The sequence below is a fragment of the Pipistrellus kuhlii genome, unplaced genomic scaffold, assembly GCF_014108245.1.
Source record: "Pipistrellus kuhlii isolate mPipKuh1 unplaced genomic scaffold, mPipKuh1.p scaffold_m20_p_3, whole genome shotgun sequence".
Classification (NCBI taxonomy): domain Eukaryota; kingdom Metazoa; phylum Chordata; class Mammalia; order Chiroptera; family Vespertilionidae; genus Pipistrellus; species Pipistrellus kuhlii.
Genome location: NW_023425529.1, coordinates 31489801 through 31503200, shown reverse-complemented (window position 1 = coordinate 31503200; position 13400 = coordinate 31489801). Strand labels below are relative to the sequence as shown.

The 13400-nt window shown below is 41.9% G+C and overlaps 1 pseudogene; it reads left to right on the top strand.

The window, feature by feature from the left end:
- Positions 1 to 9489: 9489 nt before the first annotated feature.
- Positions 9490 to 12957, top strand: LOC118728730 (annotated as a pseudogene).
- Positions 12958 to 13400: the final 443 nt, after the last annotated feature.

The window sequence follows — 13400 nt, the reverse complement described above, 5'->3', positions numbered from 1 at the left end:
CCTCCCTCTGGAGTCCCCCAGTTCCTTCAGCCCCCTGGCCATCCAGGGCCAGCTTGAGGTGCAGGCAAGCCTCAGATAGTGGCTGCCCAGCCTCCCAGGGCTGCCCAAGACTCAGGTAACCAGGGTTGGCTGAGGTTTATGCTGCCAGCAGTGGCAGCAGCAGAGTGTGATGGGGTGCCACCTTCCCCTGATCCCTGGGTTGCTCCTGCCCCTGAGGGCTCCTGGGCTGTGAGAGGGGGCCGGTTGGGCTGAAGGACCCCCCTCCAGTGCATGAATTTTCATGCACTGGGCCTCTTGTCTATAATAATAAAAGGGTAATATGCTAATTAGACTGGACATCATTCTGGATGTCCTTCCTGACAAAGGCAGGGCCAGAGGGAAGCCAGGGTGCCTATGGGTGGCCTGTGGGAAGCCAGCCTAGGTCCTAGGTGCTTGCAGGTGGCCAGAGAAGGGAAGCCCAGGTCCTGGGTGCTGGAGGGAATCTGGTGCCAGCAGCAGAGGGAAGGAAGGCTTACTCTTGCACTAATTTTTATGCATCAGGCCTCTAGTTTTAAATAACTTTAATTCACACTTTGTACTATAATAAAATCATATCAAAATATAGGAAAAATATTTTTAAAAAGTAAACACCTGACAGCATTACTCTTCTTTTAATGAGCTCATGTTTTTCTAAACCCCTTTCTCATCACTAGCCAAAGCTAATTTTCCATTAATAATATCATGCTAATTCTGTTTTCTTAATCACTTTCCAAGAATACTAAAATTGGGTATTTTTCTGTTTTCTTTTTTTAAAATATAAACTATCTGAATCCAAATTTCTCAGTGGAATGAAATTTCACTTTTATACCTCTAGTTTCTGGTTCATACTTTACTGTTTGGATCAATTTCCCAATCCATCCCTGAGCTGTGTCTTTTTATCAGAAACTTCTGGGTATCTTTGAGACAGCCCAGAACCAGAGATCTTGCACAGAGCAGGCAGTCAGCAAAGGCTGGTCCCACCACAGCCCAGGAAAGGTAAGGCTTGTCGAGGGAGTGGGTACTGGAGCCCCCTCTGCTCTTGTCTGTCTACACAAACACCCAACTCCCCTATACTCCAAAACTCTGCTTCATTCCAGGTCTTGGATTTTCTGGCTCTTGTATTTGAACAACCACTGGCAATTTCTCTTAGGACTCTGGCTGCTGATCCATTCTCTGTCTCAATTCCTCCATCCCTCTTTCTGCTGCAGACCCCTCCTCCTGATGGCTCCCTCCCATCACTGACCCAACCAGGCCTGAGCTCCTTTTTTTTTTTTTTTTTTTTTTTTTTTTTTTTTTTTTTTTTTTTTTTTTTTTGCCAAGCCCCATAGGGCAGACCTGGTTATTTTCTGAGCTAGTTTCCTCTGAGATATAAATTAAACACTGCAAAGTTTCCACTGAGTTCAAACCCCTCAACTGAAGCTGGACCAAAGGTGTGTTGAATTGAATATGAAAAAGACCAAGTGCATGCTGACATTCAAGCATTTATAGAAAGAGAACCACTTCACAGTAGTTAGGAAAACAATGAAGCATTTGCATTAAAATGTGTTGTCTATTCACACTGTAAGAGTGAAGAGACATGATCTCAAATTGTTGCTCTTGAATAATGTGAGAGGCAAGAGAAAGGCAGGGAGGAGAAACTACAGAGTAAGAAACTGTGAACTTTCCTTCTCTGGAGGTTATGGAGGATCTGCAGTCGTTTTAGACAAAGCTGTTTGGAAGAGCTCTGACCTTCTTCCCTCCAGAAGGAAAGCAGCTGGAAAATGGTTCTGCATTAGAAATCAGGATTAGCATCACACAGTGGAAGTAACAATGTAGAAAGCAAATCCTATATCTGAGATAACTGTTGCCTGCCTCCAGAGTGTGAATGTATCCAATTTCAGAGGTTTATAAAATGGTGTAAATGTGTTACTTTCTATTTTGAATCTTTGGACATACTTATAATACACATTGTCATAGGCAAAGGAAAAAAAATAAATTTGCCTCCAGGTCATCCTAACATACAGCTTCTATGTCTTCTTTCCATTTATGAATGCATTAGAATGTTTATTCATTCCATCGATTAATCAGTATTTGATTAGTTGCTGTGAGCAGGCAATCTGCTAAGCTCTAGGGACAGACAGATCACACTGGGCCTGCTCTGGGTAACTTAAAGCCCAGGAAACATGGCTTACAGAAAAATATTATAAAGCTGTAGCCTTCCTATTGTTAAGTCCCAGGTATTACTTAAAGCTTTCTATTTTCATTGTCCCAGGTGATTTGTATCTATCATGTCCACTAAGTTTGTCCATATTCTTTACTTCACTGTTGCCTTTCACATACCATTTTTGGAAGAAAACAAGAGAGCTTAAGTTTTATCTTTCTACTTTGACTACTTGGAAACCACACCACTATCTTTTAAAATAAATAAACATATATATATATGACTTCCAGTTCCTCTGTATTTCTAGGATGCCTTCTGCGGGGTCCCCTCCCCATGCACAGGGTGGGTTACCAAGGTACCCCATAATATATATATTATTGTTTTGTGTTTTTTTTACAGAAAGGAAAGGAGAGGGATAGAGAGTTAGAAACATTGATAAGAGAGAAATATCAATCAGCTGCCTCCTGCACACCCCCTACTGGGGATGTGCCTGCAACCAAGGTACATGCCTTTGATTGTAATTGAACCTGGGACCCTGTAGTGCATAGACTGAGGCTTTATCCACTGAGCCAAATCGGTTAGGACACCATTGTCTTGTTAGGGGTTCCTTAAGAAGGAACTGGCTGGTCAGCCTAGCGTGGCTCAGTGGTTGAGGGTAGACCTATGAACCAGGAGAACATGGTTTGATTCCCAGTCAGGCACATGCCAGGGTTGTGGGCTCAATCCCCAACAGAGAGTGTGCAGGAGGCAGCCAATCAATGATTCTCTCTCATCATTGATATTTCTCTCTCTCTCTTTCTCTCTCTCTCTCTCTCTCTCTCTCTCTCTCTCTCTCTCTCTCTCTGAAATAATAAAGATATGTTTTTTAAAAATGTGTTACAAAAAAGAAGGAACTGGCTGGAAAATGGAGTGTTTGTTAGTATTAACGCCTTTGGCTTAGTTGCCTTTCTTAAAAAAAAAAAAATGTGCATGTGAGTGACATAACATGGCATACCTATAGAATGTGCATCGTAAAGCCTAATGACTAATTCCTAATCTGTGCTCTTCCCAGACAATTTCATGATCCAGAACACTTCCAATCCATGGAACTTTTCTTCATTTGCATGCTATTGAGACCATATGTTTTTCTCTTCTCTTTTTTATTTTTATTTTTTACAAAAAGTTTCATTGGGGGATCATTTACATACCATAAAAATTGCCCTTTTAAAGTGTACAATTCAATGGATTTTAGTGCACTCTCAGAGTTATGCAACCACAACCACAATCTAATTGTGGAACGTTTATTTCAGTGACTCTAAAAAGAAATCCTGTATTCATTAGCAGTCACTCGCCATTACCCTGTTCCCAGGCCTTGGCAAGCTACTTTCTTGTCTCTATATATTAGAAAGCAGGTGGTTTTCAACTAGATGTAGTCACGTATGACCATAGTTGCCATTTAAATTGCATTCTCTTTTCTTCCTCTATCTCTGTGCTTTCATCTGAAGTCCTCTCATCTGTTGGAAGACCCTCCATTCGCATTTTCTTGTAATGGTCTTCTGGTGAAAAGCTCTTTTCGTTTCTGTTTGTGAGTCTTCAGCTTTGCTGAGATGAAGCTCCCTGGAAACTGGGTTGGAGTCAGAAGCACTGGCTGACTTCCAGTTCCTCTGTATTTCTAGGATGCCTTCTGCGGGGTCCCCTCCCCATGCACAGGGTGGGTTACCAAGGTACCCGGATTGCAAGTGTTTTAACCTTTTTTTTTTTTTTTTTTTTTTTTTTTTTTTTTGCCTGGACCGAGTCAACGCTCAGCTCCTCAGCCTCTCCTCAGCCTCTCACTCATTCTAAGGGCACAAAGGGCTACAAATGCTGTACTAACCCTTTATCTTTTCCTGCCTTGGTACTTCTCTACTCTTCATCACCTGATGTTATGAGCCAAATGTTATTTTAATCTGGTTTTTATGGAGGGAGAAGAGAGAGGGGAGAGGGGAGAGAGAGAGAGAGAGAGAGAGAGAGAGAGAGAGAGAGAGAGAGAGAGAGAGAGAGAGAGAGAGAGAGAGAGAGAGAGAGAGAGAGATGATTGGAATCACCTAGTGCTCCATTATTGAGTGAGAAAGTCCCTCTCACTTTTTCATGCCATGACAATCCTATTTTCCTCAAGGTTAGTTAGCATTAAAAAGGGTATTAGTTCGCTATCTTCTACCTCAGAGTTACAACAAGTAGAGCCTAGGTGCCTAAACTCCAGACCACACCTTTAAAGGAAAGAAACAAATCCCAGGTTTCCTAGAAAATCCTGGGGAAAGAAATCTTTGGAAAAATGTCTTTTAATCACCTTTCTATATTTTCCACCATAGACTCTGCTTCACAAGAAAATATAAAAGTTTTTAAAGCAGAGTGAAGAAAAAGGATTAACATTAGTGGTAAAATAGCCGAATAACTTTGCTCATAATTTCTTTCACAATCATGGGGAAATATTATGAGCATTTTCCTATGAAGTGACTGTTAAAAAAAGTTATGTCATGTAATGTTAAAGCTTAAAGTTTTGGAAAGAAAAATTATTAAACTTTCTTTGAGAAGCAATTTGATCCTGCAGTCAAATTAGACACAACAGAGCAGCTGGTGACTCGTGGGCGATGAAGGCGTTCTCTGGAGCCAGGAATGGGGAAGGTTTATAATTTTGGTGCCACAATTGCAGGGAGGCAACCATAAGCAATGTAGACTCTGGTTGTCCAGAGTAAATCCTGGGTAGGCTGATAGCCACAATTCTCATTATAAGTGAATAATCAACCCATAATTGGGAAGTAGATGTCTAATAGTTGTTTGGTAACATCTTTTTTATTTTTCAATAATGGAGAGAAATAGGAGTAGCAAAAAATTATTGAGAGCAAAGAAAGAAAGATCATCAGCAGGAACATCTTTATCATAGCTACTTTTACTGAGCACACTTACATGTGTCAGGGACTCTTCAAAGCTCTTAACTTTGCTTATTTAATACCCTCAGTTGCTTTCTGAGATACTTTCACTGTTGAGGGAACTGGAGCCCAGCCTAGTGGTGACTTGGCAGAAAAAAGCCTGACCTCTATGAACATCTGGACTATAAACCATTTGAAGCAAAATAGAGCCATCAGTTCAGGAACTAATGAGTAGCTGCAGTGTCAAAATTCTGCCACTTCTAAGGAACACAGATGAAATAGCATCTTCCTTTATTCATCAACAAGCAATTTTCAATTTTGAAGAAGATTAAAAACTCAGGATTAGATTTAGTGATGATGAATTATAGCTAAAACTGTATTAGTCATCAGGGCATTTATTTGTGCCTACATTATTGACTGTCTTTATAAATGGCTTCTTTAGCATCTTAAATGGATTTTTTATATTTTCTAGGCATCTAAATATTCATGTAAATACTCTAATATGGCAATAATCCTTAGATGGTGATTTTCACTTATCTTATCATATATTTGCAGATTAAATACTTATGGAAAACTGTGATAACACCTCTTTATAACCTTTCTCTGAATTTTGGGGCAAGAATAAAGGAAAAAATATTGAACATGTCTACAAATACAAATAGGTCAGCAATGATGTATTACAGGACACTCTTTCTGAGAAGATAGGCATAATGCTCATTCTCTTTAAAAAGATTATCAGGTAGATAAAACGCTGTCCTAATCCCTCACACTGCATAAGAGGGAAAGAATGCAATCACTGAACACATGGGAAATGAAAGAGACAGAATAGGTGAAACAGACTGTGAAGCAAGAATCTGCTTCTACTTTGTCTTCTGAACAACTGGAAAGGCCACAGTATTTAGCACTCATCCAAGATGTGCAAAGAAGACTTAAAATTATTTATAAACACCACCACCACTACAGAAAACCCTGGCTGTCTCATTCACAAAAGCAGGGCCAAAAACAAAATCCAAAAGACAGCTTTCATTTTGTTGCTAAGTCACAGTAAGGCCTGAAAAGTTTCACATGTATCCCTCACATATGGAAAAACAGGCCAAGAAATAAGACTTAGAAGCACAGTGAGATAAGATGAACGATAGTCAGTTCTTAAGGGTAATTGTTTATTTCCAGATATAATCTTTACTTGGCAAGGAAAAACTGGCATGGTAGGTTCTCCAACTTCTTTATAACATAGGATGCCAGTGATGTCATTGGCTTATGGCAGGAATTTCATTAGGTCTCTTGTGCCCTGAGCTCACCAATTTTGGCAGTACCATTGGGTGTAACAAGTACTCAAACTAGCTTGGAAGGACTACTCTCAGAAGCAGGCCTTATTTCATGGATGTGTAATCTGCATAGTCACACAAGGCCCTGCTCTTAGAAGGACTCCACTCCTAGCTTAATTCTCTATATCTCTGTCTTGAAGTTTGTCACAATTTTTGGAGCAGGGCCTCTTCATTTGACAGTTTTGGGCCCTCCAAATTGTGTAGCTGGGCCTTCTAAAGAGAGGGGGGAAGTGGACCTCAGGGCCACCTGCAAGGCTGATGAATTCCTTAACAAAATGATTTTTATCATCTCACTAAACAAAAGTAAATGTGACACATTAAATTAAATACATTAAAACAGAATGTTCCTGTATGGCATAGAACATCGAAACTTAATACTGGTAACTGTGATAAATATTTTATATAGACTGATCAAGCTTTTCAGCTTTTCTCATTATTTGTTCTCTCTTCTCTAAAACAGTCATTAGTTTTGAGCTTCATCATCTACAGATTGACAACCACACAGAAGTTTCTGAAGATCACTTTCCAGCAGTACACATGCTCTCATGCAGTGGCTTCAGGTTTTCATGGTTCTCTCTCTCTCTCTCTCTCTCTCTCTCTCTCTCTCTCTCTCTCTCTCTCTCTCTTTCTCTCTCTCTCTCTCTCTCTCTCCTCTCATCTCTCCTTGATTCCTTACTTTTCTTTTTTGTTTTTGTTTTACTTTTGTAGTCTTCCCCAAAGATTTTCAATGGGCAAAATTAAGAGAATTTAACATCATAACTTTGGGGGTATCTATTATTTCTTCCATTCTTCTTGGAGGGAGTAGCTATCCAGTTTTTGTTTGTTTGTGTTTGTGTTTTGTTTTGTTTTAAAAGTAGGAAAGTCATTTGAGCACAATTTCCTCAAGAGAGTCCTCACTTTTGACACCAAATGCAAATTTGGGGGGAGGGGGTCCCAAAACCACCCTCAGTTTAGATAATCTGCTAGAAGGAGTCACAGACTCACTGAAAGCTATTGTTATAGGAATGTTTCAGGGGAAGGATACAGATGAGAAACAGCCAAGGAAAGAAGCACACAGGGCAGAGTCCAAAAGAGATATCAAACACAGAGCTCCTGCTGTCTTCTCTGCACGAAGTCAGTACGTGTCACCTTCCAGGCATTTATGTGTGACAATATGCACAGAATATTGCCAACCAGGGTAGGGCACATGAGCCCTTCGTGTGCTGAGGTTTTACTGGGGCTCATCCCACACTTCCTTTATGTCATGGCCCCTCCCACAGGTCAGGCTAATAAGTTCAGTCTCCAGTTCTCCCGGAGGTCAGAACTGAGATGCCATCATAAACCACTCTGTTAGACTGTCCAGTGGCCAGAGCCCCCAATGAGCAAAGACATTACTGTCAGGCAGAACATTCCAGGGGATTAGATATTATATCCTGATAGCCATGGCAATGACAAGACCTCTCTTAAGATAAGGTTAATTGTTCACTACACAAGTATGATGACTACCCCTCCTTTACCCCTCCCATCCCTTACTTAGCACTCAAATTCAAAATTATCCTATATAATAAAAGCCCAGTGACTGAAATGGTGGAATGACAAGAACAACCAGAAACCAGAATGACCACAGCCCCTCACCCCAGCTGCCCCACCTCAGTTAGGAGCAATCAGACAGGCTGGCAAGAGATTAGGAGCAATCAAGCAGGCAGGTAGAAGTGGTTAGGGGTGATCAGGCAGGCAGATGAGCAGTTAGGAGCCAGCAGTTCTGGATTGCTAGATAGATGACTAGCAGTTGGTCATCCTACAAAAGGTCCCAGATTGTGAGAGTGTGCAGGCCAGGCTGAGGGAATCCCTCCTCCCATCCCACCCCCTACAAATTTCATGCACCAGGCCTCTAGTAATATCAATAATGGCCAATCTGATTTCATCTGATAATGTGCTAGAGTCCACTCATAGCCAGTTCACAAAAAAAACTGATCTTATATAATAAACAGGTAATATGCAAATTGACCATCACTCCAACACACGATATGGCCATCCCCATGTGGATACAAGATGGCCGGCAGGGGAGGGCACTTGTGGGCAACCAAGGGAGGGCAGTTGGAAGGGACCAGGCCTGCAGGGAAGGCGAGTTGGGGGGAACCAGGCCTATAGGAGGGCAGTTAGGGGTGACCAGGCCTGCAGAAGAGAGAAGTTGGGGGTGGCTAGGCCTGCAGGGGAGGGCAGTTGGGGATGACCAGGCCAGCAGGGTAGGGCAGCTGGGGGCATCCAGGCCAGCAGGGGGGCAGTTAAGGGTGACTAGTCCTGCAGGGGAGGGCAATTGTCGGGGACAAGGCCTGCAGGGGAGGGCAGTTGGTGACAACCAGGCTGGCAGGGGAGGGCAGTTGGAGCAAGCAGGCTGGCAAAGGAGGGCAGTTAGAGGCAATCAGGCTGGCAGTTGAGCAGTTAGGCATTGATCAGGCTGGCAGGGGAATGGTTAGGGGGTAATCAGGATGGCAGGCAGAAGCAGTTAGGGGCAATCAGGCTGGCAAGCAGTTGGAAGCCAGCAGTTCTGGATTGTAAGAGGGATGTCCTAGATTGAAGAGGGTGCAAGCTGGGCTGAGAAATCAAGTACCTAGGTTGCTGAGCTCTGGTGTGGTCTGACCCCACCAATCTAATACCTGGTGAGTTCCTGCCACCTACAACACTACCACTCTACTGTCACTTAACACAGAGGGGGAGAGATGCACAGTAGCATCATTCTACAACATTTCATCATACAGACATAGTAGCTGTAAATTATATTGAAAGCATATTAATAGGAAAACATAATACATAATTAGAAAATGATGAGTTTTGAGCATTATTATATTTGTTAAATCTAATTTAAATAATTGTAAGTTTATGTAACTTATTTTTTAATAATGGTTGTGTTTAACACAAGCTTACAAAATTCCTAAATATTTAACAACTAGAGGCCTGCTGCATGAAATTCATGCATGGGCGGGGGGGGGGGGGGGGGGGGGGGGGATAAACAGGTAATATGCAAATTGACCATCACTTTCCAGGTGTGTCCTTGTCTACCTGCCTACCACAACAGCATAAAATTGACCATGGTAAGAATATTTATACAATTAAATTCAGGAAATGCTATTAATCAGGGCTTATGTTGCTCTTCTTTAATTGTGAGAAGCATCTTTCTGCTGATCTGATACTGGAGATGTTAAGTGTAGAATGTGACAACCCTGCAGTAAGTTTCTATTAAGTTATTTAAAAATATAAATCATAGTACTTCGAGAGCTGATAATTCTGATGGAAAATTTTTTCTCAAAAACATTAACTTTATACAAATAACTTTAGTGTAAGTTTGCATTTAATTTTAATTTACACAATGGAATTTTAGTGTTTCCTCTGACATTTTCTATACATTGTGGATGCTGTACTAACACCAGAAGTGGCATTTTGATTTGTATATAACTAAAATGTAAAACAAAGATGTATATAATTAAATTTTCAGTTCTATGAAAATACTATTTTTTTCTGTTGTATATAATAATCTTACATTTTAATTTCTGTTTCTAAGACTGTAGACATTTGCTTTGCAATGCAGCTGCAGTTTTCCAAACCAGAGACTTTAAACTCTTTGAAGAAATCTAGTTAAGTATTTGATTTGCTTTATTGCAATGTACCTGTGTATGTTTTTATCCTATAGTACTTTGCTGATCAATTCTATTGCCTGTGAGCCAGATAGTATAAGATCACAATCTGTTTTTACTAGCCTTTTATTTAATTCTGTGCAGATGCCACAGAGAGGGGCTCTGAGGATGGAAGGGGAAGCCAGTTTACCTCCACGAGGGCCCCACTTCTCTTTCCTGTAGCTGCTGCAACCAGACCACATGGCACCCCAGACTGTCCCTCCTTTGCTGCAATAGGTGCTGGTCCAGCTTCTTCCTTTTTTTGCAAAATGTATTTTTATTTATTTATTTTAAAATATATTTTATTGATGTCAGAGAGAGAAAAAGAGAAACTTCAATGATGAGATAGAATCACTGATTAGTTGTATCCTGCACACCTCTCACTGGGGACCAAACCATGATCTCCTGGTTCATGGGTTGATGCTCAGCCACTGAGCCACACCAGCCAGGCTGGGCCAGCTTCTTAGAGTGCAGGCTGACTGCCCTATAATAAATAGATCCCATGGGTGGTGGGGATAAGGTATTTTAATTTTCTTGTTTTTCTAGTTTTCTGTGTTTTATTTAATGATTGGTAATAGTTAAATAACTAAACAACAAAAATATTGTTACTATAAATTATGTTATCAGCACTTTTCCGGAATTTCTGCCTTTGTAACATTGCATTTGTTCCTTTCTATAGGGTGTATCTGGACAAGTATATAAGACTGAAAAGGCATAGTGTAGTAATTTGACATTGGTTTTATTAAAATAGCTATTTGCCCTTGATTTATTTTTAGTTGTGTCCTCATTTCTTTCAGAAATCTGGTCTATTTTAACTTGTACAAGTGACTTAATCTGTATGAGCCTCAGAGAGGCACTTTGGTGATAATGTGTGTTAAATTGCTCTGAGTGGACAAAAGGTGTCTTAGAAGGTAGTATTGCTCTAATTATAAACCCTTTAAACATAATCAGAGACTAAATAACAAGAATTTAATCTAATTTCCTTTTGGGCCCCTTGGTTAGTCAAGAGGAGTGCCTTACACACTATGAGAGAGGCAGAAGGGATGGTGGGCCGGCAGCAATGTAAACACATTTACAGAATTTTCTGGTAGCACAGAGCAGTCTTGAGTCAGACATGATGGAGCTGCAAAGGACATGTTGAATTTCAAAAAGTATTTACTGACTAGTTTGTCCTTAAAGTACCTCATTGTTTTCAAGTAAATTAATACAAACTTCATTGTCTGTACTAACTATCATTGAGATGCCACTGAACTTAGAGGTAATCTTAATGAACTCTCTGTGCTCAGAAATCTGGAATCCCTCTTAAAGGGTTCCCTTATATCTTACCCTTTCTATTTCTTTTTGGAGTCCCAGCTGTGATCCTTATTCTCTTCTTCCCATTGTCATAGAGAACTTTGATACCATTTCATCTTAAACAAACAGGCAAGCAAATAAACAACATAGCTCAGATAAGAAGTTGGTGGGTAGAGCTGTACCTCTCACAAGGGTGAGTTTAGGGTGATTTGGGGGAGAAAAGGTCTACTGTCTATAAAAATATATTAAGAGTTACCCTTTGAGAGTAAGACATTGTCTCTAGAAAGGCCTTATTAATTATAGGTAAGGATTGATACATTGGCCTATTGTGACTGCTATCATTTCAGCAAGGACAGTTTCCCTATCCAACTCAGCTGTAAACTTAGAAAGTTAGATTTTGGTGATTGAACGTGGGTCTCCACTCCTGCCTTCCTCTCTGAACAACACCAGCTTCAGTATCTGCTCAAACTTCTCCTCAAACTCCTGCAGTCACTCAACTACTGGGCCAGGCCAACCAGCAGTGTGGCCAGCATCTATGCAGACACCTGGGGCTCAGCCTCCCAGACTTCTGTGTCCCAATCCACTAATGTGCGGAGTGGTTGGGGGTCCAGGGGCCTGGCTGTGGGGATGGCTGGGGGTCTGTCGGATATGGGAGGGGGCGGTATCTAGAGCTAGAAGGAGACTATACAATACCTGAATGACTACCTGGCCTCCTTTTTAGGGAAGGTGAGAAGCCTGGAGACTGATAATCAGAAAATGGAGATCAAAATTTGGGAACACCTGGACAGGAAGGTTAGAGACTGGGGGCATTATTTCAAGACCATCAAAGGCTCATATCTTTGCAAGTTCTGTGGACAATGCCTGCATCGTTCTACAGACTGACAAGGCCTGCCTTGCTGCTGATGACTTCAGGGTCAAGTATGAGACAGAATTAGTCATGCACCAATCTGTGGAGAGTGACATCAATGAGCTCCGAAAGGTCATTGATGACATCAATATCACTCGGCTGCAGCTGGAGACAGAGATCAAGGCTCTCAAGGAGGAGCCGATCTTCATGAAGACCCAGGAGGAGGAAGTAAGTGATCTACAAAACCAGATTGCCAACTCTGGGTTTACTGTGGAGTTGGCTGCCCCCAAATCTCAGGGCCTCAGCAAGAACATGATGGACATCGGCCGGGCCCAGTATGATGAGATGGCTTGGGAGAACCCAGAGGAGCTAGACAAGTACTAGTCCCAACAGACTGAGGAGAGCACACAGTGGTCACCTCGCAGACTGCTGAGATAGGAGCTGCTGAGATAATGTGGACCTGAGACATAAGCTCCAGTCCTTGGAGATCAACCTGGACTCAATGAGAAATCTGAAGGCCAGCTTGGAAACAGCCTGTGGGAGGCGGAGACCCGCCATGCCCTGCAGATAGAGCAGCTCAACGGGATCCTAATGCAGCTGGAGTCAGAGCTAGGCCAGGAGTAGGAGGCCTGATGAACATCAAGGTCACACTGGAGGCTGAGAGTGCCACCTACCACCGCCTGCTAGAAGGAGGGGTAGACTTTAATCTTAAGGACATCCTGGACAGCAGCACTCCATGCAATCCATCCAAAAGACCACCACCCGCAGGATTGTGGACACCAAAGTCCTAAGGTGGTAAAGGTGGTAGAAATGGGGCGTCCCTTGGGCAGGAGGCAAAAAAAAGTTCAGAGATCACTGAACATTAAAAAAAGAAAAGAAAAAGGATGCTTTTATGGTATTACCTTTTCTCTCTCTCTCTCTCTCTCTCTCTCTCTCTCTCTCTCTCTCTCTCTCTCTCTCTCTCTCTCTCTCTCTCTCTCTCCACACACATACAATTTGAGCAGCTTTGATCATCCAGCCTACTAGCACATTGTAGCATAATGTCTCTCCCCTCCCCTGCCCCCCCTCTTTTACTTCCCTCCCCTCCCTCCTCTCCCCTCTCTTCCCTTCCCCTTACCTCTCCTCTCTCTTTTTCTATCTCAGCATGTTGAGAGAGAGAGAGAGAGAGAGAGAGAGAGAGAGAGAGAGAGAGAGAGAGAGAGAGAGAGAGAGAGAGAGAGAGAGAAGTGAGAAAGAACCATT